At 45.7% G+C, this 27,087-nt stretch overlaps 1 protein-coding gene and 1 non-coding gene across 2 annotated transcripts in view; both read left to right on the top strand.

The window, feature by feature from the left end:
* RAB10 (RAB10, member RAS oncogene family) overlaps positions 1-27,087 on the top strand; it is a 270,755-nt gene that overhangs the window by 117,507 nt on the left and 126,161 nt on the right. The gene's annotated exons all lie outside the window — the stretch shown is intronic.
* On the top strand, positions 20,898-21,035 carry LOC146822107 (small nucleolar RNA SNORA8). The gene has a single exon (XR_014965189.1). It is a non-coding gene; the product is annotated as a small nucleolar RNA SNORA8 (small nucleolar RNA).

Below are 27,087 nucleotides of genomic sequence, written 5' to 3'. Positions count from 1 at the left end.
TCTCTCGTTTTCTCTCCAAACCTTAAAAGTTTTCTTTGTCAGTGCATTATCTTATGCAACTATAGATTCAGGGTTATTAAAATTTCAGGTTGGCCCATCTTGAAAAAACTGTCCTTAACGTTACTTATCCAGGCAATACTGGACAGTTGGTCGAGAGTCAAACCGCATTTTACTGCGAAGCGATTAAAGCTTTTAGCAGGCAGTAGCCAGACCGAAATCCTGAGAAGTAAAGGCAGTAACTACAGTGTATCCGCTAAGTAATCTATACCTAGCTCCTCGTGAATGATTATAGCCGATGATCTCTGTGAGAGAGAGAGAGAGTCTTCTCAAAAACATATTCTCTAGGACTGTTAGGAAAGTCACATTCGCAAACCCCCATATTTCGCTACCATGGGCGGCAATGAAAACACATTGTGCTTTGTAGATCTCGAGCATGGCCTTCATGGATTTGAACCCCAGCCTGGTTCAAAAACCGAAGCGATGCTCCTAATCAACAGGTCTTCTAGCCAATACGAGAGTGGAACAAGATATAGAGTCAGATAAGACTCCCAGGTATGGAAATGTTGTGATACGGTTTAAGAGAATTACTTTTAATTCAGTACTATCTAGTCTTAGTAGACCGGGGACCAATCACCATGACATGCGATTTTGTGATATGGGTGCTTAAATCAATGCGATCCATATATTCCGCAAAGGAGTTGAACAAATGGTCTAGATCCATAGCTGTTCTCGAAATTAGGGCAGCATTGTCTGCATAAAGCAGCACAGGAGTCGGGCAGAGACCAATCTTAGGCATGTTCTTTCCCCTTTCAATTGGTGTCTTCTCTAGGCTGTTTATATACAGTGTGAATAAAAACTGGGACAGAATGCAGCCTTGACGCCCCCCAACCCCCCCTCCTCCCCCCCCCACTCGGTTTAACGTAGTGCTCAGTTTCCCCACCTTGCACCAAATCTGAGGTTGACACCTTCTAATGAAGGTCGCAGAGAAATAAAACTAACTAGGGGTCCGTCCCGAACACCAACACGACGGGCCATCATTTCTCCCTGTTAACCCTATCAAATGCAGTGCTCAATTCTAAAAATCTCAGATGTAAGGCCCCTTTGCAATTTTATTGTTACCGATGAGATAAAAAAATAAGGCACTGGTCAACCGACCCTAACTAAGGCCAAAAGCCTTATTGAATATCAGATAGAATGTTCTGACCCATGGTCCAGTCTGTTAGCCTATTCAGGACGATCCGGCCTAAGAACATGACTAGAACTAATCAAGGAAATGGGTCGATAGCACTTAGGGTCAGAATTGTTACCTTTTTTGAAAACTAGGACATTCACGCAGGTGAACTAGGTTTCAGGGATGGGCAATTTAACAGCACAATATAAGTATAGAGCTAATTGGGGGCCCAGAGCTCAAGGATGGACATATAGACGTCCAACGGGGAACACCATTGGGACCTCGGGCCTTGTTAAAGGGTAACACTTGGATAACATTACAAATCTCCTCACAAGAGAAAATTATCAAATTAATAGTAATTCTCACAAGCAACAGGTAGAAGATTAGCTGCATCGTAAATTGATTCAAATTGTGTAACCCGTGCCTCAGGCGAGATGGTGGACAATAGGTAGGGCGATTACCGATTACCCAAAATTTGGAGAGTTCACATGAACAGCTAGCAACCAACTGCTGCTCCCAGCCTCCCCTTGCCCCGTCCTCTTAAGCTTCTCCAAAACGCTCCTATGAGGCGTGACGGGAAGCAACCCGCTTGTGGTCTCTGGGGACAGCCGTCACAGCCTAAAAAAGGACATCAGCATCTAGCCATTTAATGAGCCTAGGACGCTTGTAGTTGCCATTGCATGTTAACGGAGAATGTATATTACGATAAATATCCAAATAATTTACAGTACGTGTCGGGGGAATCAAAGTTAAAACACGAAGCAAACTCTGTGTAGCACAACCAAATTAAATCTCTGTGGAAGACTTCTGGCAGCACTGTACATCATTTAAAGCGGCAACCTTGTGAGGTTAAACTCCCGCTCAGTGTGACTAAGTACACTACACAGTCATGGCTATGTACCCAGTGGAAAGAGGCTGTCCAAGGGTTGTGGTCACTCAATGGACTATGAGAAACTTCAAACTTTAATAAAAAATTGATCAAAGGGGAAGAAATAAAAAGATATTCAATCACACTGTTAGCACCTCGGTCTGTAAAAGCAGGAATATGTCCTTTTGGTTGGGTTGCATAGTCTGGGGCGAAAGCAGAAACTAAATTAAGCTCTGCTAGAAAAGAATTCTAAAGTTCCCCCGAAGAGATATGTAAAAAATGTGAAGACTGTAAAGAGGTTGGCCATGTCACCAGGCTGGTTAAAGCACTCGTACGTACAAGGGTGCAAAATAAAGTCACCAGCTAAGATGACAACGTTTTTCTTCAGGCAAGGTTTAGGCAAAGAATCAACACTCGAGGGTCTGTACGTGGCTAGTGGATCCACAAGGAATGAGCATTGTAAAAATTAACTACTAAAAGACTGGGAGATTTAGAAACCTCCAGCAGAACAGCTGCCGAATTAGGCGAACCGGTGTGAACCATAGTCTCTGTACATACTGGTGTTAATTAAATCAAAATAAGAAGTCTACTTCCTGCTCTTCCATGCAATGAAGAAACAGCTGGGACTGAGAACGAAAGAAAACCATTAGAGGCTGTGTCCCATGTCTCTTGTAAATAAACAATATTTTATTTTGATTTTTAAAAAATCATGAAAAGCCCCATTTCTCTTTTTGTTTGCAAGGCCGGCGATGTTACAGCTAAAAATCGAAATAGTATCAGAATTCGACTGGCATTGTCCAATGTCACCCAAACATGAAGACAGACCCCTTGCAGCAGAATTGGGCACAATGTCCTTATTGCATAAAGAACTTAATGGTGCAAATCTGTTAAAGGTGGGGATAATGCCCTCGGGCAGTAGATTTGAGGTACAAACTAGAGGGCCTGCTAGTAAAGCTGAAATGGCATTAGACCCCTTTAAACTAGGAGAGGGCTTACAGAAAAAAACCTAAAGGGAACACAAATGCCAGCAGGAGCCTCAATACGGAATGACAATTGATTTAGCATAAACCTGGCTAGATGCAGATTATCAAAGTTAACTACTATACAGTCGCCATCTATGGTATTGCGTTGAGACCAAATCCATGGGACCCTCCTGACCATGATGTCAGAGGCAAGTTACGACCCAAGCGTTTATCCAGCTAATGGACCACCTTGTTTAAGTGGCCTAATGTTTCTACAACACTAGATGCCAGTACTGGAACATTTGCCAAGCTGATCACATAAGGCAGAGGTCTTCAAACTTGTGTCGGCTAAGTTACCCCCCCCCCCCCCCCCCCCCCCCCCGGCAAATCTAGACCTTTTTTACTCATCGAGCACCACCACCACCTGACAAAAGTTCTGGAAGCTGGTACTTGGCATCATTGATGGCCATTACCTCCTGCAGAGCCCTGGTCGTATAGGGCAAATAATAATAAGGTAAGAGTGTTTAGCAAACTGAAGCAAATTACATTTGGTGCTTTATTTTTCACATAAAATACAAAATTTAGGATAGATTAGTAAAAACACTCCCAAAACACAGATATATAGAGAGCTATATAGAGAGCTATAGAGAGAGCTATAGAGAGAGCTATAGAGAGAGCTATAGAGAGAGCTATAGAGAGAGCTATAGAGAGAGCTATAGAGAGAGCTATAGAGAGAGCTATAGAGAGAGCTATAGAGAGAGCTATAGAGAGAGCTATAGAGAGAGCTATAGAGAGAGCTATAGAGAGAGCTATAGAGAGAGCTATAGAGAGAGCTATAGAGAGAGCTATAGAGAGAGCTATAGAGAGAGCAATAGAGAGAGCTATAGAGAGAGCTATAGAGAGAGCTATAGAGAGAGCTATAGAGAGAGCTATAGAGAGAGCTATAGAGAGAGCTATAGAGAGAGCTATAGAGAGAGCTATAGAGAGAGCTATAGAGAGAGCTATAGAGAGAGCTATAGAGAGAGCTATAGAGAGAGCTATAGAGAGAGCTATAGAGAGAGCTATAGAGAGCTATAGAGAGCTATAGAGAGAGCTATAGAGAGAGAGCGCGCTATAGAGAGAGAGCGCGCTATAGAGAGAGAGCGCGCTATAGAGAGAGAGCGCGCTATAGAGAGAGAGCGCGCTATAGAGAGAGAGCGCGCTATAGAGAGAGAGCGCGCTATAGAGAGAGAGCGCGCTATAGAGAGAGAGCGAGATATACATACATTAATGCAGCATGTAAAGGAGGAGATTGTATATGCAATAAAGAAAAATAATTTGGAGAAAATGAGGTATGGATACCTGAATACTGGCAAGTCTAGTCTACTTATAATACTGGAAGCCACGAGTAAGTGAGAAACTCTGGAAATGTGTTGGCATGGCTGTGGAAATAGACTTTTCATGGACTTTTCTACTGTACGTGGACCATTCTCAGGAAATTGACTATTCCCGCAGAGGGAAAAAGGGGATCTGTCTGCACCTGTCCAATTCCTGCTGAGGCTGGTCAGCCCGGTCTCAGTCGGCATTGGACAGGTGCAGATAGGCCCATTTTTAGGTCTCGCCTAGCACAGTGCGCATGCGTTGCTCTAGGAGAGGACTCTTAGAAGCACTTAAGACTTCCAAGAGCCTTCTCCGTGTGGGTGTGCCTCCTCCCACACATCCCATTGGCCTTTGCGTGTGGCTTTCAATAATTGAAAGCACGCAAATGGCAAAAGACGGGTGCATGTCCCGCCTTTCCTCAACTTTCCCTCCCATGGCCTAGGGGTCCCGGGAGCGCGCAGGGTGCCATCTGTTCCGGATCATGTTTCCAATTCACTTTCGCCTTCAGCGACGGGCACGATGGCAGCTGCATTCCTTACACAACTAGTTATTGTTTCCTGCCTTGGCTCGTGTTCAGCTGTGGGTTGTATTCCAGCGCCTGCCCCTCTTCAAGCCCCCTCAGAGTGGCTCCCAGCCTACGCAACGACAGCAGGCAAGCTAACGCAGGGGAATCCACCTCCCATCTGCACCACGAGCTCAAAGTGAGCACAACGCTGTGCTTGGTGCCCCTTTCTTCCCGTGGTGATTATAGGGCTGACAATGCGGGCTAAAAGCTTGTTCTTAATACAGGCTGGCAGCTCTGATTATCTTCTCATTCAGTTTGGGCTTTATGTCCGAGTAATCCATCCACAGCTCATTCGTCGGCTTGGTAACACGTTTGCTGCTGAGTCACGCTTGTGTGTGATTTCCCTAGCCTGGCAACGCCCCCTCCTCCTCCTCTATAAACTACAGTACCGGTCACTGCCATACTTAACCACCGTATGTGTTTAGCCATGCAACAGTTGATGCTGTTGCACCAAGGATATTGTGCTGCATAACTAAATACTTGTAAGTTCCCATAGGCGAGACCTATTGGCTGTGCCAATGCTTGTTCTTTGCCTGGGCACGTCCCTTGCTGCGGAGTCCTTAGTGGCTTTGGAAGACCCCGCTGGCGCAACAGTGTCTGCCTTCTGAATAATGCGTCCCGTGGGAGTTCTTTGTGGCTTTTAAAGTGCCTGCCAGCGCTACAGTGTGTCTGTCTCCCGCCAAGCAGGGAGGTCTGGGACATGAAGTCTGGGTCCCTTGCGGCAGGTGTATGCGGCTGAGCAATTAGTCTTTAGTGATTGTTTAAAATGAATCCTATTGTGGTAATTGCGTGGAAGATCTTGCTCGTATTTGCAAACTTCATTGGGCCCCTACCCTCAGACTCCCAAAAACGACATCTTCCTCAGCTACCTACATTTCCACATCGACTAGCCCAAAGACAAACTCCTCACACCACTTTAACACTATGAGTAGCCTTGGGTTGACTCGGAAAAACTCTCTCACTGATCATGCCATCTTCCACTTCACCATCTCCAGCCCCCACACCGCCACGCCCAAGATGACCAATGCCCCACCTATGGGGGTGAAACAATCTCAGAGACCAGTTTGGCGAACACCTCCAACCCTGCTACCTCCACTAACCTTTAACAAGGAGTGAAAAACTTCAATTTCTGGATCACCAATTGCACAGACAGCATCGTCCCCATCAAGAGCAACATCCAGAGAATATCCTCCAAAAAGGCCAGCTGGTACACCCAAGAACTCAGAACAGCGAAAACAACCAGCAAACACTAGGAGAAGAGATGGCTCGCCTGCAACGATACCTGTGACAGGGCAGCCTTCAAGACCTCTACCAATCTCTCCCACCGCCTGCTGAGAGCAACAAAAAAGACTGCCATTGTCACACGCATCAAAACCAGCGCCACCAAGGAACTTTTCAATATAGTTAAGATTCTCCAACCCGGCTTCCAGCGAAAACACACCCACACAGGAGCTGTGCAACAACCTTGCCCACTTATTCCACAACAACCACATTCAGAAACTTTTAAACCAGGCTGCTAGAAATGGGTTTTCTGGCTGGCTAGGGAAGGCACCTAAGCCTGGCAGAATCCACCACTCTAGTCAGGATAAGGGAGTTAAACGTCTGAAATAACCCCTGTACACCCCCTTGGTAGCTTGGCAGGAGCAGTCTGGCTTATCTCGGAGGTAATGTGTAAAACATTTGCACATAACAGTTATACAGTGAAAACACTACAAAAGAACACACCCGTTTTAGAAAAGCATCCAATATTTATTTGTGTAAAACAAGACCAAAACTAGAACAATACAACATGCAGTTCTTCAAAATAACCAATAATGTAAAAATAGAATTCAAATGCAGTTCCTTGAACTGGATAGCTCCGTCAGGGGCTATCGGGGTGTCATGTACACCCTAGCCCAATGGTTCTGGCCAACTGTGGCAGTGCGGGACTGTGGTGGTGTCAGAAGATCCTCAAAACAGTACCTTTCTATTCTGGCCTACTGCTGAGGTGCGGGCCAACTATGGCGAGTGTTGAGGCTGCGGTGTGGAGCGGTGCAGTGTGCTGTGCCCTCAAGTCGCGGTGCAGGCAGTTGCTTAGTGGCAGTTGTCCAGCGGCGTCTGTGAGACCAGAGCTGCAGTGCGAAGTGTGGCTGTGTTTGTCGCGGTGCTGACAGGTCATTGTGCAAACCATGACGCTAGTTGAGGATCTGGAGTCGTTGGGCTTGCGTTGGTGACCCCAGACGGCAATACGGGATGATGCGTTGTGTAACTTATGAGTGGTGCCCCCAAACAACGGTGGAGGCAGTGGCGACTATGCCAGGTTGCAGCGTCGTTGTGGGTGAGACCAAACCGGCGGAGTGAAGCAAGGCAATGCAGAATGTGGTGTCCACAGGTCGCGGCGGCTGATGTTGTAGGTGAGACTAGGGTTGTGGTGCGGAGGTGCCTTGAGGTCCCGGAACCCTCGGCGATATTGGTAACTGCGTCTGATTGCGGTTTCTCTCTGTGGTCACTGAAACACACAGTCCCAGAGGCAGTACCCAGAAGATGTTGAAGTCTTTGATTTCCCTGATACTTCCAACAGGAGACCAGCTCTACATCAAGTTCCTGGAGATATTTAGTTTGCAGAGAGATCAGTCCAGTCTTTTCCCTGCCCAAGACAGAAACAGCAACGACAGGCCAACAAAGCAACACCAGCAAAGGGGACAGTACTCCTGACAGCTCTTCCTCCTAGAAGGTACCTTAGTCCAGCAGTAATCTAAAATTCTGTGGTCAGGGCCCCAATATTTTTACCACACTTCCCTTTGAAGTTGACACAAACAATATTCCACGGGCAAACCATAATCTAGTTTTGCCTGACTCACTCCAGGGGGTGGAGACAGCATTGTAGAAGACCGACACAGTCCATTCAGGAGCAAGCAACAATGAGGAAAGCAAACGTTTACGCTTTTAGTAACTAATTAAAGTGCGAGGAGTTGGAGGCAGACTTTAAGCCATTTATTACGCTTTAGCGGGAACAATATACAAATCTCACTCCTGCGGCAAGCGTACACTGCACACAGATCAACGTTTACTCTACCATATTTATACACAACTCAAAGCAGAGATTGTAACTCCATACAAAATTGCTTAGCAGTGGAAATTCCTCCTATCAGCTTGAGGTCAGTTCCAAAGTTGCATCTCAGCAGATAAGAATTGAGTTTCAGTGTAAAGACCACCGAATTCTGTGGTCTATCAGCTACATGTCAAACAGATGAACAAATTAGGGCACAAAGATCATCTTCCAGCAAGTCAGGAGAGTTGCACAAGTGGGCACAGTCTATCTGCTGACTAAAACAAACTTAGGAGCAAACAAGCTTTTCTTGCTAAGGGGAGTTTATTCGTTGAACGACATTTCTAGGCCTATTATATGAAATGAATACAGTTTTAGTTCACTCAATAATCAAATTCCTAAAATTAATATTCTCACACCGTTGTTTGGCCCTATAAATTAGTGCATTCATCCTTCCAATGACCCTTCCTGTAAGCAGTAGCTACACTCATTTTGGCCTAATCCTCCACTACTTTGCTGCACCGGATGCAATGAAGGTTGGCCAACCCATGTTCCATTGTCGTCCTCCTCTCCCTTCTATTTCCCATTAATTTCTGTCTCCCCTACATTAAAAAAAAAACTGTTATAATATCACTATCAGAATTTTTTTTTGTTAAATTTTAAATAACTTTAATAATAAGAATGTCTAAATGAGACCAACCTGTGTAACATGGTCTGTAAAACGCAATGCTAATTGTAGGTTTTCATGTTAACTGTGTTTTTAAATTTCATAGTATCTAGGGGCTATAATACTGTTTGGGGTCAGAACTCTGGCCCAGAGGGTTGTAGAGACATCTGATTTTCACTATTTAACCTAATTGTAAGTGTAATATAATTCTCTTGGATGTAATAACGTACTTTTCTTTTATAAAAAGTAAAGCACTGGTTGGACATTGAGCTTATCAGCTGGCAGTACAGTGTGCACTGCATTCTGAATGTCTAACTGCACCTCACCTCTTTGAGTAAGCCTTGGGACTGCTCTGTCTTGCTATCCTAAGAGTCAAATGCTGGAGTACTTTGTTATCCAATTTTGTATCCACTAGTACTGAGGCCCCAAAACACAAGTGGGGAACACTCCTGTTGATGCAATTGGAGTAAAGTGACCCCTTAGTGCCCTGGTCCCCAGAAAGCTTGTTCTAACAGGCTGTGAACCTGGGGCGGAATGTACCTGCACTGAAACAAGGGGCCAAATTGAATGGGCTAGCATTTGCACATATCCCTGTTGAGGCACAATGTTTTGCGCATCATGGACAAGGGGAGCGTCAGGCTGTTGACCAGCTGGACCTTGTGGTGGTTGACTTGGTAATAGCATTGTCATCTGGGAAGGAATAGCAATATTTTCAACTTTGTCTAAAACTATCCTATCACAAATATATTAGTAAAACAAAGCATACTGTAGGAGTGCAATGTCATTTACAGATAGCATATTTTCCATTGAAATGGCCACAAAACCTTCCCACTAACATGTAGTCTTACTGATAAAAATACACAGTGCACACACAATGTTTGGAAATTGGCATTCAGCAAAAATACCTAACATTTGCAGATCACCAAGCAAACACATTTAATTTGTTTTGATCCTATACAAATATTTTTTTTCTCACCACAAAATTACAAAAGTGTATCTTCATAATTAGTGAAGCATATTTGAAATGTTTGAACCGTTCACCTATTAGCTATTTCAGTGCTGTATTCTAGACAAGGAAACCTGGCATCCTACAGCCTTTCATGCTTTGCACAGTGCGATTGTCACACAGTTCACTATACAAAATCCTTTAACTTCAGTCACAGAGAACAAACTGACTTGACCTCTGTTTCTGAAAGCTGAGCAAATGTTGCAAGATAACAATATTTAAAAGCATTGTTATTTCTCATTCAGTTTGCTGAGTAAGCAGAACACCTGTTGTCAACTCGCTATGGTATTCCCTAAAGCTCGTCCATGTTAAATCTTGCTCGAGATTGTGAGATGGAATTTGTTTTCAAGCCCTGCTAATGTGGTGCATGTTTTACCCATTTTTGAAAATCTTTCCCATATTGCCTATCTTACTTTTTATTTTTCTTCATCTAACTTCTTTTTTTTCCTTAAAAAAAATAAAAAATTGTTGTAAATACTGTATTATTTAAATCTAAGGCGCCGTCCAGCAGCCCTCTCAAATCTTAATTCTCCTTTGTATATTTTACCAAAAAAAATCTTTTCCAAAAATTCACTCCAAATTTCACCTACATCCTCCAATATGGGGTGAGGAGTGGAGCAATGTGTCCAAATATGGACTTCTAAAACAACAATAAGAAATGCATTTCCTTAGTTTACTCATTGTCCCCTAAAATTGGAGACCCTCAATAAACGAGAACTAATAATCCCAGTCTCCCAAAATGACAATTGTCTCTTTAATTCAATCAATTGTGCAAGCATGCATTTAGAACAACCTCACCAAGTTAATGTGGGGGCGTCCGTCTCTCCGTACTTTGGACAAATGTGTCAATCTGCAATTAACCCGTTCTGGACCTCTGCCGGGGAAATCCTGTTGCTGAGGGATGCCGGTTTGAAACGTGAGAAGGCAGCTGTGAGAAACTGGTCTCTTGTTTATTGGGCCCCCGCAATCTTTCAGTCTCAGATTGGTCCCCTCATCCACAGACTCAAGAGCTGTTGGATGTCCCATGTAGAGGTCCCACCAGAGTCGCCATTTGAGGAAAGCAAACATTTACGCCTTTAGTAAGAAGTTAAAGTGCGATGAGTTGGAGGCAGACTTTAAGCCATTTATTACGCTAGCAGGAACAAAATACAACTCTCACTCCTGCGGCAAGCGTACCCTGCACACGGATCAACATTTACTCTTCCATATTTATACACAACTCAAAGCAGAGCTTACGTGACGTCATACAAAATTGCTAAGCAGTGGAAATTCCTCGTATCAGCTTGAGGTCAGTTCCAAAAGTTGCATCTCAGCAAATACCGCCTGCTTTCTCACGCTGCGCATGCTACGTAAGATCTTCAAGTGGCTACCCCTCCACACGAGATGCACCATTACACAAGCCCTCGTCACCAGCTGACAGGACTACGTCAATGCCCTCTATGTAGTAATCACCGCACACCTTCTACAGAGACTTAAGACCATGCAGAACGCCATAGCCAGACTCATGCTCTGTCTTTCCGATAAACCCACATCACACCCTATCTCGGGTAACTCCACTGGCTCCCTTTAAATAAGAGATGCCAATATAAGCTGCTGACCCACGCAAACAAGGCTTTACACAACCAAAGACCAGCCTACATTAACGACTGACTGAACTTCCACCAACCACCGAATACTACGCTCTGCCTCCCTTTCACTTGCCCATAATCCTTGCATCTATCGAAGCAGAAGTTGAGGACGCTCCTTCTCCCACATCGCAGCAAAGATCTGGAACTGCCTCCCCACGCACCTCCGGACCATCACCTCACTTCTGGAATTCAGATTGGCCCTCAAGATCTTTTTGTTTGAATAAGCCTCCGGGGTCCTTGATACCCTATTAGGTGATTAGCCTCGCATTATAAATCCTGATTGATTGAGGTTTCTGTGACTTTGGTACAGACCCTTACACTTCTTTCCGGTCTTTGTCTTCTTTCGTTTGGGTAATCCGCTTTCTTCTTCACAAGGTCATACTGAGTGGTGTACAGTACTACTGCTTCACCACCCTAAAACTAGCTGCGTTACTGTTTTCCATCCTTTTAGCTCTTGCCAGCTTCCCTAGTCTGTGCAGGTGATGCAGCAGCAGTGGTGGTTGCTTTGAGCAGTGATTAAGTGTTGCACTGAGGCAGCGTGGATTGACTGCGTCTGCTTTGCATCGGGCACCAACCAAAGCTACTAGGCCGATTTCCAGTGCTAATGTCAGCGGTGTCCGCTCGGTGAAAACCCGAATCCGTAGCAGGAACCTTCTCCTTGGCATCATACAACAGAAAAAAGTTCAGTGCAAGATGGCGCTTTTAAAAGAGATCCGCTCTTTTAACCTATTTTAATTGTCGAAATCCTAGTGAATGGTTCACTGGTTCCTACACACTTTCCACAGCTTGGTGGTTTCCCAGACGAAAGTTCAGATGTGATAGTTGAATTGAATTGGTGGTATGCAGTGAATGAATTAATAAATGTGTTTGTGTGGTTACTAAAAACTATTACAAAATACAACATATAAAAATGGCAAGAGAAAAAAAGAAAATCTAAAAGAGCAAGTAAATGTACAAAACATTGTTAAAATCTCCTTTGCTTTCTTAGGTAAAAACAGTACAAGTTATAATAGTCTTTTGTGTTGAATGAATCTGTTACATAATGGCCAGCCAACAACACCAGCAGACGCCCGCCTGACAGCCTAGGGGGATATGTCCATCAATATTGTACGAGTGTAGTGGACGAAATTGTCCATTTGCTTCACTATATCCAACGTATAGAGACGATGGACTGCCTCATTTGCTGTACGAGTGCCCAGTTGGAGAAGAATGGGCCTGAGGTGGATTCTGAGAACTAGCTGCAGGGCAGCAGAATAAAATATGGGCCAAAAACTCTTAATTGTAATTGCAGAGGCGACACTCCATGATGTCCCTCCTTACTTTCCCAGTTGGAAATAGTTTAAGAGGGAGAGAGTGTAGTCTGGCTGCTAGGATCCTATGTAGGGCTTGTCTCCACGCAGGCTGCGTAAGGTGGGGTTTAAGACTGGGCAGTGTGTGGGGGAAGGCTTTAGGTCTCCTGGAAGCCTCTGGCTACCAAGGATTCAATATCCAAAGTAAGAGAACGTAGGCATACTTGCTTTTTTATTGTTTTAATCGTAGCATACTTGATTATGCTGGGGTCCCAGTTCTCTATAGCAAGTTGCAAGAGGGCTTTGGCTGAAGCAAGACAGGCGGACCAATGATTGCCAGGTTGTAGGAAGATGCATTTTATAACGGACTTCATAAAGTTCTCTGGCGCCGCCGTTTTTTGACAGCTCTACCAATTTTTATTGATTAAGATTGAATTCCAGACAAATTAAGTTGTGCCTGGAGCAGGCTGGTAAACGAAATAACTTTTTGTAGGTCCTGCGCAAATTTCCCTGGAAATGCCTGTTGTGCATCGTTGAGGGACGGTAGTCGTTTCGCACTCAGTACTCTTTGAATGGCCATTGTTGGGCTATCTAAAATGGTGTATAATTTGCAGAGGGCGTAGGTGACCATTTTTCCTTTCTGCTGCAGTTGTGGAGGTGGACCCATGAGCAGCCCGTTTCGCTAATCCAAGCCCCCAGATAGTTATAGTGTTGTACACAGTCCAAGGTCAGCAAACCCAACCTCCACTTAGCCACTAAAAGATCACTATTTTGGCCTTGGTTGGGTTAGCGGCCAGCTTATTTTTGGCATTGTAGTCTGAGAGGGCTGTGAGTGCCTTTTGTAGACAGATTTTGGTGTTGTCCAAAAGAACAAGGTCATCAGTGTATTGCATCAGTTGGATCTTTTATTTTTTTGTTTAAAAAAACTTTATTGAGAATTTGCACATTACATCAGCGAACAAGTTGACATCAATCAAGTGCAGCTGTAACTTTCATATATCATACTCCTTACCACGCAAATCTTTTGCAAGTTACTAACATTCCCCCCCCCCCCCCCCCCCCTCTATTGAACCCTTTAACAAAGAACCCACCCAGACCTATATGAAACGGCACATCATTATATTGCAGAGACCAACAATACATGCTTCCGTAGATCGGGGCTCTTAAAGAACACAGTCTGAAGATCACTCTTACATTCCCAGAATAAAGAGGATATTGCCTCGTAAAAAACCTTAGGCATTTCCAGTCCAATAACCTCACCCATTCGGCCCTCCCATACTGCAAGGCAATATTGCATCGATTCCATCCGGCTTGGCCACTAGTCGATCTGCATTCTTCTCCTCCTTTCCAGCAGTCTCCACCCTCTCCCCCGGTCCTCCTCCATGTCTGACCCCTGTGCGAGAAGGTATGCAGTCAGTGGCCCCCAGATATCGTTTGGGCCGGACTGTATAGGTAAGAGTACAGCATAGCAGTGCAGGTGGTCTTGCCAAGTGGACAAGGCATGTATTCCGTCCACCTACATGCCACCCGGCGCTTCGCAAGTAACATACCCATTGCTAAGTACTTCTTGTGAACTGTGTTTATATCTTGGGTTAGACCTGAGAGGGCCGCAAGCGGGGTCGGTAGTATTTGTACTCCTATCATGGTTGACATGCCTTCGAAAACTTGCATCCAATAGTTTGCCACCTGAGGGCAGTGCCATGCCAAATGCATGAAATCCACCCCTTCGCTCCCACACCTTTCACATCTATCATCCTCCCTTAGGAGGAACTTGCGTAGCTTGACCGGGGTATGGTACAATCTATGTAGAAATTTAAAGTGAATTGGACGTAACCTACTGTTAGCTGTGACTGCCTCTGTCTGCAGGCAACTAATTTCCCATTGCTCATCCGTCAGAGGGACCTCTAAATCGCTATCCCATTCCATCCTGGCACATGGGTTCTGAGGGGGAGGTGTGTTTTGTGCGTGCTTATACAATAGGGACGTGACGTGCTTAGGGGCGGCATCTTGCAATAATGCAATAATGCTTGTAGAGGTGCGAATGTATATGGTTCTGCAGGAAATGCCGGGGTTGCGGCCTTAACGCTTTATAAATAAATACATCCATGGTAATGGGTGTGTGCTTGCCAAAAAATTGTTCCCTGGTACGGAACTGTCCCCTGATATAAAGATCTCCCCAGGTGCTGTAGTAGACATTATCAAGCATTCTGCGACATATCCCTTCATACGTGATCTGCAATAGAGGATTACGCCGCAGTCATCCTAGGGGAGTACATCATGGAGGCCTCCAGTCTGCAGTGATGGTACAGTCCACAGTGGACGGGTCACGTTCCCGCTCCTTCACTGCTGTGAATAGGTATCCCTCTGGGGCTGTCGGGGCCATGTAGCCGTCCTCTACTGTTAGATGTGGCATGAAAGGGGTGGATGAAACCAATATACTGCAAAGTGAGCCTGGGCACAATAGTAATAATATTCAAAATTGTGGACATCATACCCTTCCTGGCGATATGGTAACATCAATGTAGCAAGGTTGAGCCATGCCTGTTCTCCCCCCCCCCCCTCCCCCCCCCCCCAATGAGTCGTATAAGTTGCGTATTAAGTGTGTTGAAAAAAACCTCCCGGGATGATACGGTATGTTAATAAACAGATATAGAAATTTAGGTAATAATACCATCATAATAAGGAATATCCTCCCTGCCATCGAGAGTGGTAGCCGTATCCATTTGGTTATACTATCTGTCACCTTGTCAATGGCCGCTCCGTAGTTGGCACGCATTAGTGCGTCTATCCCTGGTGATATGTATACCTAAATATTTCACTTTGTCACTCTCCCATACCAAGGGGTAGGCCAGTTGGTGTGGGGTGGTCTTATTTGTCAGGGGAAATATTGCGGACTTAGCCCAGTTTATTTGTATGCCGGAGATGGCCCCGAATTTAGTTATCTCTCGCAGCACTGGGTTGAGGATTTCCTGGTGTTTTTTTTATACACAGTCATATCGTCCGCGTATAGGGAAACCAGTAGTTGTTTAGCCGGGTATATCAGTGCTCTTCCTTTGTGGTGTTGCCTTAGTTTTGCAGCCAAGGGCTCAATGGCAAAGGCAAATAAAATTGGAGACAGCGCAGCCTTGCCTCGTGCCTCTGGAAATAGTAAAGGCGGTAGATCTGGCTCCATTCAACATCACTGTGGCTATTGGTTGCTTATACAGCAATTGCACCCAGTTTAAAAAGGTAAAGGGCATCCCCAAATATCTCAGAGTTCCTATGAGGTAATCCCACTAAACTGAATCGAACGCCTTAGTGGCGTCTAGGAAAACTGCTACCGCCGAACAGTTGGGATCTATATCCTGCATTACTGCTAAGAGAGTCCTGAGATTGTGGGACGTGGCTCGGTTTGGGATAAATCCTGCCTGGTCCGGCAGCACCAGCCGCTCCATCAGGAGGCTGAGCCGGGCAGTCAGAACTTTGGCAAGGATTTTAGTGTCACAATTCAGCAATGAGAGGGGGCGTTACAATAGAGCGTGGATTTGCCAGCTTTTAGTAAAGGTTTTTGGCAAGCATCCCTCCTCAATCGCCGCATAGAAGACCTCTTTCAGAATGGGGGCTAATATTGGTGCGTAAGATTTATAGAATTCTATTGGCAGCCGTCCGACCCCGGCGTTCGTCCTGATTTCATGTGCATTATTGCATCAGTTATCTTGTCCACCTCCAATTCCAGATTCAAATTTGTTTGCGGCGTATCCCCCAGCCAAGCCAAAGCTGTGTCCTCAAAGTATTGTGACATATCAAGCGGGGTTCCCCTTTAGGAGGTGTAGTGTACTATAATAATCTACAAACGTGCTCAATTGCTCTGAGAGGTTCCTATGTATTGTGCCCTGCGCATCCTGTATCTCTGCTATGTAGTTGGAGAACTTGGGAGGGCGTATCGCATTTGCTAAAACCTTCCCTGGGCGGTCTCCTTCACCATAAACCCTTGCCATATGAGGTTTCCCACGAAATTTGCTTTCTCTATCAGCAATATCCCCATACTCTGCTATTTTATCCCGCATTTTGGCCTTCGTTGCGTTCTCGTTATTGCCTTCAGCAAGATCTTTCAAGGGCTTTTATTTCCCCTTCTAGTCTGTGTAGATCTCTGCATAGGTCTTTGAGTATGCCCCCACCTTTGGATATACACCAGCCCCTGGCTGTGACCTTGAATGCCTCCCAAACAGTTGTGAGACTCACCACCGCCACATTTCGCGTGAAGAAATCTTGAATTTCCTATTCTATTTCGGCTCTGAAGACAGCATCTTAAAGGTGCAGGGGGTTAATTCACCAGTTAATGTAGGGGGTCTGATTCACCGGGGCCTGCATAACCATTACCACAGGAGAGTGGTCCGAATACGTACGGGCAAGATGAGTCACTTTTTCCAGCCATTGTGCCGTCCCTACTGATAAAATCAGGTAGTCTAGCCTAGCCCATGTCGAGTGGACTGCAGAGTGGTGCGTGCCTTCCCGCTGCGTAGGATGTTTATATCTCCATGTATCAAGTAGATAGTGTCAATTATGTCTTTCAGTGTTTTTTGCACATTAGATTATTGCACAGGGGAAACTCGGGATCTATCCATCTGTGGATTCACTACCGTGTTGAAATCGCCTCCCCAGATGACGCAAGTAGTACCCATCGTTTGGATTTTACTCCATAATAGGAGCAAAGCATGTGGTTCGTCAGTGTTAGGTCCATAGTAATTGGCGAATGTCACATCATGCGAGTTCAACCGCGACCAGATCAAACAAAACCTCCCGTTAGCGTCTGTTTCCGACCCTCCCAGCACAAAATTCACCCCACGTCGGATAAGAATGGCCACACCTCTAGAGTACTCGGAGTACGATGCGAAACAGCGATGTGATGCCCATTTCGCAGCGAACTGGGGTGTGGCCTCTGGATTCAAGTGTGGTTCTTGCAGTAGAGCAACCTTAATGTGGTGCCTGTCTAAGTACCCTAGTACCTGTCTCTTTTTCCTAGGATTATTCAGGCCCGTACATTCCAGGATATCACATTTAGTTTATCTATGTCGCTTGTGATGTCTGCCATTCCCTCGATTTTTGTGTTTCAAACGTAAACATATGCCGTTACCATTAGCAAGCTGATTAGAAAACATTGCTCCCAAATTAGCGCATCCACCCCCCACCCACTCCGGCATCCCCAACTCGCCGGGCATATATACCCTCCCTACCAGTAAAAAACGTAAGTCAGTCAATTACCACTCATCGGTAGAGGAAACTTGGGGGTTCACCCTCGTGTGAAAGTCACTAGGGGATCACGACTTGCCCACTCTCCTCCTCCATTTCACCCACATGCCACTCCGCTTCAGTAGGTGAGCAGCTATAGCGGGATGGAGACGAGTGCCTGGGCGTAACGAATTACAGTGCATTATCAAATTCAATACTTCACCAGTTCAGAACAGTTCACAGAGGGTAGGCCATCAGCGGTAGCCACGTGTGCATCGGGAGAAGCTGTCCACTTCAGCCTAGGTCCGACATTGGTGATTGGGATCTGGAGCGTCTACGTGCTTCCGCCTCCTTGGATGCTGCTCGACGATTTTGTTTGAGATAGTCCTCCGCTTGTTGGGGATTTTGGAAGAAATGCTGCTTCCCACGATGCGTTATCTTCACGTTTCGCTGGGTACATCATGGCGTATGGGATCTCTTGTGCCTGCAAATTTTTCTTTACTGCTGCAAATTTGCGCCGTGCCTCTTGCACTGTCGGTGTAAAGTCTGGGAAGAACGCCAAAGTGGTGTTTTCGTAGTGAACCTGTTTCTTCTGTCGGGCAAGACGCAAGACCGCGTCTCTGTCACGGTAGTTCAGGAAGCGCACTATCACGGGACGCGGCTGCGCTCCTGGGGGCGGGCGTGCAGCTAATGATCTGTGTGCTCTCTCCATTGTCCTGTGTGCCGAGAAGGAGTCTCTCCCAAACAGCTCAATAATTAGTTTTTCAATGAAATCTTCCATGCGGCCGGTATTGGTCGATTTGGCCAGGCCTAGAATACGGACGACGTTCCGTCTGGAACGGGCTTCCAAGTCCTCATTCTTATCCGCAATTATCTTGAGCAGTCTGTCCATTTGTAGAACATGCTCTCTATCTGCCATGGCTCTATCCTCCAGCTCAGATACCCTGGTTTCGGCTTCTTTAATCCGCGGATCATGCTTGGCCACGTTTATTTACCACCGAATCTATCCTTGCGTTCGTTGTGTCCATTTTCGCATCGATAGATGATAGGCTCTGTTTCATATCAAGTAACTTTCCAGTCTTCTTCCTGGTTGTCTGCGGTATCCGAGTAAGTCTGGTCTGTTGAGTTGGACCTAGGCGCTTTGCACGGTTCAAATGGTATTTTTGTTTGTTTGGTATCGGTGCGCCCCATGATGACTGGCAGTTACTGACCAGGAAGTGAAAGGCGGGGAGTTATGGTCTCGAGTCGCTATCCTAGATGTATCCCGAAACGGTTACCTCCAGCACCATTTACTTGGGATCCACAGTATATCAACCTGCCCAGACAGTGTGCGTAATTGGTATATGCAACTCCTAACCCCCGGCGTCAGGCACACCCGGGTGGGGATGTTAGCCGTCTGGCCACTGGCTATGTCCGGTCCCGGCCTTCCCGGATAGTCAAACGCAGCTGAATATTATATTGTTGTAATGCCAGCCACACCTATCGTTTTTGGCAGTTGCAGTGTAGGGCTGTTAGCTGCTGTGGTGGGGCACCGTGCCACTTGGGTCACTTGCTATGTTTCAATGGGTTCCACCCCGTGTCCAGAATCTCTAGTATTTTCCCAGCAGTCACGTTATCTTCCTACGGCTTCCAGGGTTCGCTCTAGTACACCTGCCGAATACCGCCAGCGCAGTCTCCTGCTTCACACTTTGTGCCCTGAAATGGCCGCCTGTCAGTGTAAATCACGTAGATTCCTCAGTGTTGCAGACCGCTCATGTATACCATGCCATGAGTTCTTCCAAGGGCGGCGCACACAATTAGCCTCACCTGGCTGCAGACACACAGGGTTGAGGGTTTACTAATGCAGTAATCAACTCCTGCGTCTACTCGTTCTCACTAGCGTCTGCATCTATGCCCGACAGCTAAATAGGCGGTCGCAGTGTCAACAATGGCGCGCACGGCGGCACCCCCGTGAGATGCTGGGTGTCTTGTAAACAATCGCCCCGGATCCGTGGGTATCAAAGGGGGTTCGCAGTGTGCGCCGTCGCTAGTGTCTTAACCGCCCCCACGCCGGTGCTCCACCTCCAATCGGGACCCTCGTTACGGGACTGCACAGTCTCTGAGCGGTGTTCCCCCGACGCAGTTCCCTTCTTACCGATTGTCGTTTGTCACAGCGTCAGTGTGGAGAGCCCAACTTGTTTCTGTCCCACAAACGTACACCTCGGGGGAACGTGGTTATACGCTGGCAACGGTACAGCATGGTAGTTCCCCGCGCCGTCTGTCTGGAGGGCCTGCTCGGCCTCGGACTTTTCTGGTAGTTGTAGCCGCATTGCTGCTCCAGATCGCCACCGCAGCCCTCTGCACGGGATGTCTCCGGCCCTTCACTCTGTAACGAATTGCTCCCACAGGAAGAAATCTTCTCTACGGGGGTCAGTAACCGCTCCGCTCTTCTTCGGTACTCGTATATGGCCTTATATGCAGCACAGGATGGGGGTTAAGAATATTTTTCCGCCTAGCAGGAGCCTCACTGGTGTGCGGCCATCTTGGTCGCGCGCCACCTAGCGCCCCATCAATTGTATCTTTGTGTGCCCGATCCTAGGGGTGGCTAACGTGGCTCCACGCAAAGCTTGGCCCATGTTAGCTGTATATAAATTGAAAAGCATCGGAGCCAGGACACAGCCCTGCTTTAGCCTCCGATCCGTGTCATTTTTCTCTGTGGCAAACTTGCTGGAGAGTTTGACCCTTACCCAGGTTCGGAAATACAGCGACCTAATAGCTTGTAATAAAGACTGACTGATGTTCCAGCGTGCCAGTCTCTGCCAGAGGATGGTACAATGTACCCCGTTGAAGGCTGCTGAGTAATCGATAAAGCAGGCAAAAAGTGGCGGGGTACGATGGGCCACCTCTTGATGAGCGAAGTATGACGCCTTGGTGAGACTATTGTTGTGGGTTTGGTGTGCGAAGGGAGACAAACCATGTGCGCACACGGACAGGCGATGTGCACGAGCATGGCGTCTCCTCTCTGCCTCACTGCGCGCTTGTTTTCTTTTGCGCAGGTTTATTGCAGTACCGCCGAAGATCTAACCATGCTCATAACAGTCTCCGCCGTGGGCTAGTACCCCCTGGAGGTGAGCTGCGGTTGCTAAAGTCACTGTAGACTGAAATGCTGCACCGAATGGTATCTGCACACACCAGCCTCTTCCTGGTGCGGTGTTCATTGATAGGTGCTACAGTACCCCAGCATCTGGCATCGTTGGTTTGCAGGCCTCGTGTTTGTCGAACCTGGTATTTCTGCTGGTACAAGCAGTACTCATTGTGTTTTACCGTATCACTGATGTAGCATTTTACCAATTGCTTAAATAATGGAGCATGCAGCTGCAGGCCGGCACAATTTTATGCTTAACTCTCATACTCTACGTTTGCAATATAACTCAGGAGTACGTTAATGTACCTTAATAAACACTAATTGTTTCGTGTTATATTATACATGCCGAAGCACAGTGTTTATGATATATAATAAGCATGCTGGAATAACCATTGTTTACATTACGTATATTAAATCTGCTGATGTAGGTACTGTATACGTTGGCTAGTATTTCGGCAAGTACGACAGTAATATTTACTAGAGGGTGTAATTTTTTATGCAGTGCTGAATTTCTACGTAGGCGGCGAGCTGAGTTATAAATATAATACCCAAGCCATGTACTTGTTATGATAGACTACAAGTACTATATAAATTTTTTGTGAGAGATTCCTGATTCGCTGCTTAAGAATTAAAACCATTATGTGCTATGACTTTTAGATGCATTTATAATGCGCTTGATTGCAGGAGCGAAGTAAGCGTTTTTATGGATGCAGAGATTAGGAAGAAACGTGCACAGAATGGCTTTCATTTGTCGGTTTTAAAGTTCTATTTATTTTTGTATATAGTCCTTTTACCAACTTACGGTTGTGTTGAAGTGGCGTGTGCCTCAGGTCGGAGGGAATAGACGTGTATATCACAACTCTGCGCAGTGGGTGGCTTCTAGGTACATGCATTGCAGACTCAAACAGTCCATTTTGTTTTATGGAGCAGTGTTCACTCTATAAGCAGGTGGCATTTTGGTAATAAGGTAATTGGGTGACAAAGCGAAAGGACTCAGTCCAAGATCACACGCTTTCGGTCAAGTGAAGTAGGGCTTAGCCCTGAAGTCTCCTTGTTTTAAAGTTATTCATCTAAAGTTAATTAGCTACGTGTGCCTCTTCGCTTCATTAGGGAGAGGAAGGTATAGTGCTGTAATGTGAACTGGGGGTTCTCCTGGCACTGTTTTTAAGCAGCACCCTTCCTCCAGCGGACCACAAAATGGTGCGTCTGAGTTCCCATCGGGTTACCCTCCGATGCTTTCCCCTTCTGTCCTTCCCTAGCGCCAAGTGACCTTTGCCCTGGGGATGTGCTTTAAGGTAGCTCTTACATTAAATTTTGGGGCTCCCTTCAATGGATTTAGACACTAAACCCCAAATCAGTGTTCACCTGAGGCATCAAGAGCTCACACCTTCAGTTCAAACATTTTAACACACAGCTGTGCCACCTCCTGCTTTATCAGGGGGGCCTGGGGCTTTCCAAGGAGACTTGAGAGGGCCATCTGTGAAGCACCAAAACAAATACTGCTTTGTATAAAGCGCTTGTTATGTTTTCACTGTCTGCCTTGTAGCTTAGTGACACTGTATCCGCTGTCCTCACTTGTGCAGAGCTGGCCACTTGCCCCGTGACGTAACGGTAGCTTGAGCCTTCCGCGGAGTTGTAGCCAAGAGTGCCGTGCATTCTGGGACCTGTAGTACCACGCGTCTTTAAATTATACAAACTGCATATAAGAGTCAAGACACACAAATTGGCGGAGTGTGGCAAACGTGGACTGTGGGTTAGTAAAACACAGACCGAAGCACGTGGATTCTGTTTACAGCAGCTGTGACCAGGGCAATGACAGTGAACAGATTGGCAAAGGCGTGGAGCAACGTAAAACAAAGGTAAAGCCGGAGTCCAGGAAGGATCCGCGTGTCAGGAGCAGAGAATGTTGCTCAGTCCACTGTGTAAATCTGCAGGAAGCTCCTTCACCAATGGCCGGGCACCTTCATTTTGTCAACAACTGCTGGTTCTGACAAGCCACATACCAGGGCAGCTTTTTAACGTCTCAGAATCAGGGCCACTGGAATTATGCAGCAAGGGAAGCTCAAATTATGCGGCAGGGTTGACTAAATTATGCGGCAAGAAAAGGCAAATTGTGTGGCATAACACAGTAAATTTTGTGATAGAATTACTTCCTTATTTTGTCATGTTTACACTTGCTAACCCTGTCTGGGCACAGGCTGCACCTCATCAGTAATAGTGAAACACCCAAATATAGGAATAAGCAATAGAATGGTTCCCAACCAACCTTTGCTAAGGACCTTCCACTGTGTGGCAACACATGTTGCTGCGTTTTTAGTAACTTTTGAACCATTAGAGATCGAAACATACTTTTTTATTTGTTAAAATCTGCAAATTATGAAGCAGGTGATGGATTATGTGGCAAATGCGGCAAATCCATAATTATATGAAAACCGCAGCGCCCACATAATCCTTTAATTCCAATGGCACTACTCATAATGGCAAGCAGATATGGGGTGATATTAACAAAGTCCATCCCAGCAGATATCCACACCGTTTCTCTCTCCAACCATGTCTGCTGTTGTCCATAGACTAACTCTCAGAATGAAATACCAGTGCGGTAACCAGCTTAGTGGTTTCTGATCATAGGAAATACCATAAAGAGACCTGCAGATTCTTTCCTGCTCGGACTATGGGAACGCCCTATATATGGGCTCACACAAATATTTTATCACGACACTCCAGCTATTCCAAAACGTGGCAGCAAGAACTATCCTCAAGCAACCCAAAAAGTTCACTGCCTCCTTGCACTGGCTTCCAGTGGAGGTAAAGCTAAAATTCAAGGCACTCCACTTGGCGCATAGTGGAATTAACCAGAAAGGACCCTCCTTGGTAAGGGGCCCTTCTGGTAACTTACACCCACGGCAGCACCCTAAGGTCGTCCATTGCGTAACGACTAAAGGTTCAGTCAACCCGAAGGATTAGATTGGGGGTGGGCGGGGTAAAGACTTCTCGCATTTGACCCCTAAGCTTTGGAATGCTATGCTTGCTGAGCTCATAAACAAACTGAAGAAGACCCGTTTAAGAACAAGCATTTACAATACTATAGGTCTCGCACTGGCATTATTTTGAGCTATTGATATTGTAAATGACATTGTGTTTTTTTGTTTGATTTTTCTTTTGTGAAACATAAATAAAAGGAATTGTTATTAACGATGCCGATAGCTTAAACTAAACTTTTAGCTATTGGCATTTTATATTACAATGCCTTTTATTTATGTTTTACAAAACAAATACAATGTAATTTACAATGTCAATAGCTCAAAATAATATCAGTGCGAGACCTATTGCATTGTAAATGCTTGTTTGTATATTGGAGGCAGCAGTGAGCCCCTCCAGTAATCTGGAACAGCCCCCAAAAGCCTGCATTCGGCATATAACGGAGTCAAATTGTCCGTCCAAGTCTGTATCGTCCCTAAAGAGGGAGCCAGGCAGACCATTTGGGCAAGGCGCCCCGTTGTGTTGTATCTTTTTTAGGGTTGTGCAAACTACTCCTTTACCTGGGAGGGTTGAATCATCCCAAGGTACGGTAGGCTTGGCTGTGATGTTGCCAACTCCCTCCCCTAGTATTGTGGGACTAATTAGGAGTTGAGTTCGAATCATCCATGTACAGGGCTTTCACATGGGCTACCCAAGTGCCCGGATCGAGTGGATTCTCTCTACTAGTGGTCCCGTGAATTAGGTTGTTTAGATATTCCCAAAATTCTTGGGACTTGCACGGTGCCAGCAGCTCAACGATTTTAAGCTAGTATGCATCCGTAAGTTAACATTTTGATTTCCAAACCTGTTGGGAGTGGCTTTTTGCTGCTGATTTAAGTTGCTTTTTGGCGGACTCTGACCCGGATTTCTGATAAACCCTGCGTTTGTCGTTTAATTGTTTGGCACTTTCCTTGATCGCTGAGACTTGTCCTAGGGTATATGCTGAGTTTACGGCAGTTCTATATATGGAACTCCCCCTGAAGCAATGAGGCTAGTTCATAGGTTAGTTCATCCCATTCCTCTTATACAGCAGTTATTTAGGCCAGCTTGCCAGCCTATCTATGTTAATTACCATGAGTCAAATTTATTGATTGACATTGGCCCCCATTTGATTCTTCTAAGGAGTCTATGCTGTTCTTTCCCTTTGGATGCACCAATACAGTGAAGGAAGTGGCGAGTATCCGCTGTAATGGTTAACTAAACGATTAGGGTGGCATGGACGCTTTCACTCCGTGGGTGCACCGTATAGTTTGACATGAGTTTTTGGAATATCTCACTTAATAAGATATAGTCTAATGTGGTCTGATTGTTGTAGGTGGGTGCAAATAGTGCCCCAGGCTTAAACTTTATGGATAGAGTGCGTTGTCAAGTTGTATGCCTGCATAAGGGAATTGAAACTCTCGGTGCTCCGAAAGGGGTTACTTTCAGATACATTGTCCCCTATTTTGTGCGTATTGAAGTCCCCAAGAATGATGGGTTCCATAGATGCCAACTGTAAAAGCAGACATTCAATCTGACTTATGATCCGAATAAGCTTGTCCTTCGGGCCCGGCCTGTGGGGGTTGTAGTAGACATTAATCAGAAGTATTGATAATGGGCCGTCAACCGTATTGAGGCCTTTCAGAGTGCCAGCCAGGAACATGTCTGAGGAATTCTTTATCTTTGTGAAGTGTACTTTCAGTGAATGCTTGATATATACGGTAATCCCTCTAGAGGGTCTCCCGAATAGGTTACCTTTGGTGGCAGGTTTGAAATATTCTGCGTATCCTCCTATTGGTGTAGATGTAGTTCCCCACGTTTGTTGGGCACAGATTATATCAGCTCCTTCAAAGAAAGTGGTTGCCGGTGGACTTTGCAAAACCTTGATAATCCCTGCGATATTCCAAGTGATGATACTTAATGTTTGGATGTTGTCCAAAGGACGTTTATGCTGGATAGAGCCGTTTCTTTGGGGGGGGCCGGTCCTTTGATAAAGCAGACACCGTACTTTAGCGGGTGGGGGGCTGATTTTAGGGGCGAAGTTTTAGGGCCCGTGGGAGCCAGGACCAGTCTTTGCTGATGTTCCCCATGGTCAAACAGGAGCGATTGCCCCCTTCTGCGCATGTTGTAATTTGGATAGACTGTTGCCGCTCAGATTTATTTTTGGTCCACCTTTGGTGCCATGCAGAATGGACCCTATTGCTGTTGCTGGCCGAGTTGTATCTTTTCTGACCATCCTCTTATGGTTGTTCGGTTTTTGCAGTTGCTTCTGTACCTTCGGCCCTCTGCTTTTCAGGATCGCTGAATATTTTATGACAGACAGGTCCTTGATTTTTATACCCCAGTTTTCCAGTTGCTTGTTATTTCCCCTCGGGGCCTCGGCCATAGCCAGATTGGCGAAGATTCTCTTATTTTTTTATCTTTTATTTTTTCTAAGCCCGGAATATTTACACAAAGCTTCAGGAGGCTTTCTCTATTAGGAATGTCCCATTTCCCCTGCGAGGTATATTCGGGATACAGCAATACTTTTAGTTTTTCTAGATCTTTTGTTTGCTCTTTGAAGAACAAATTTTGATAGTGTTGCCTCCTGCGTGTCGGGAGCCTCTATGGAGTTCAGAGTTGGTTTTGCCCGGGTGTCCTAGTCTTCCCCAGGCAAATTTGAACTTACTGCCATCGATGAGCATTGCTCCTGAGCACTGTGGTAGTAGGCGGTGGACGAAAGTACATTGTTAGTACTTGTTTGAATGGACTTCATCTCACTATAATTAATAGTTGTGGTTGCTAGTTGAGGCACCTTGTGGTCTGACGGTGTGGGAGCACATTTTTTTGTTCTGCATGGTTGAAGTTTTCCTTGATGAATACTGTTCATACTTGAATGATCTGCTTTGGTCACTAGAGACCACTTTAAATTAGGTTCTAGATGTTTCTTTGTTTGTGGTTTGCTTCTTCAGCATGTGACCCTTGTATATTGTTAAAGTGCCACCTAGGTTCTAAGTCTGTCATATCCAAGGTTTTAGTAGGATGCGTCACAGCATGTCCTAAGGTGCCTGGGCGATGGTTTCGCTGATGGTTATGCCGTCTGTATACCTAAAGTTTTAATATTTGAAGTTAATTTTTGAGAAAAGGAGTAATCTCATGGTGTTCTGTATTATGATCATTGTTTTCCTTTTTTTCCTGCTGGAGCCAGTGCATGATAGACCCTTCATTATCGATTT

This window comes from Triturus cristatus, chromosome 6, assembly GCF_964204655.1.
Source record: "Triturus cristatus chromosome 6, aTriCri1.1, whole genome shotgun sequence".
In the NCBI taxonomy this organism is placed as follows: Eukaryota; Metazoa; Chordata; class Amphibia; order Caudata; family Salamandridae; genus Triturus; species Triturus cristatus.
Note: the sequence above shows the minus strand (reverse complement) of the source record. Positions and strands in the feature narration are given on the sequence as shown.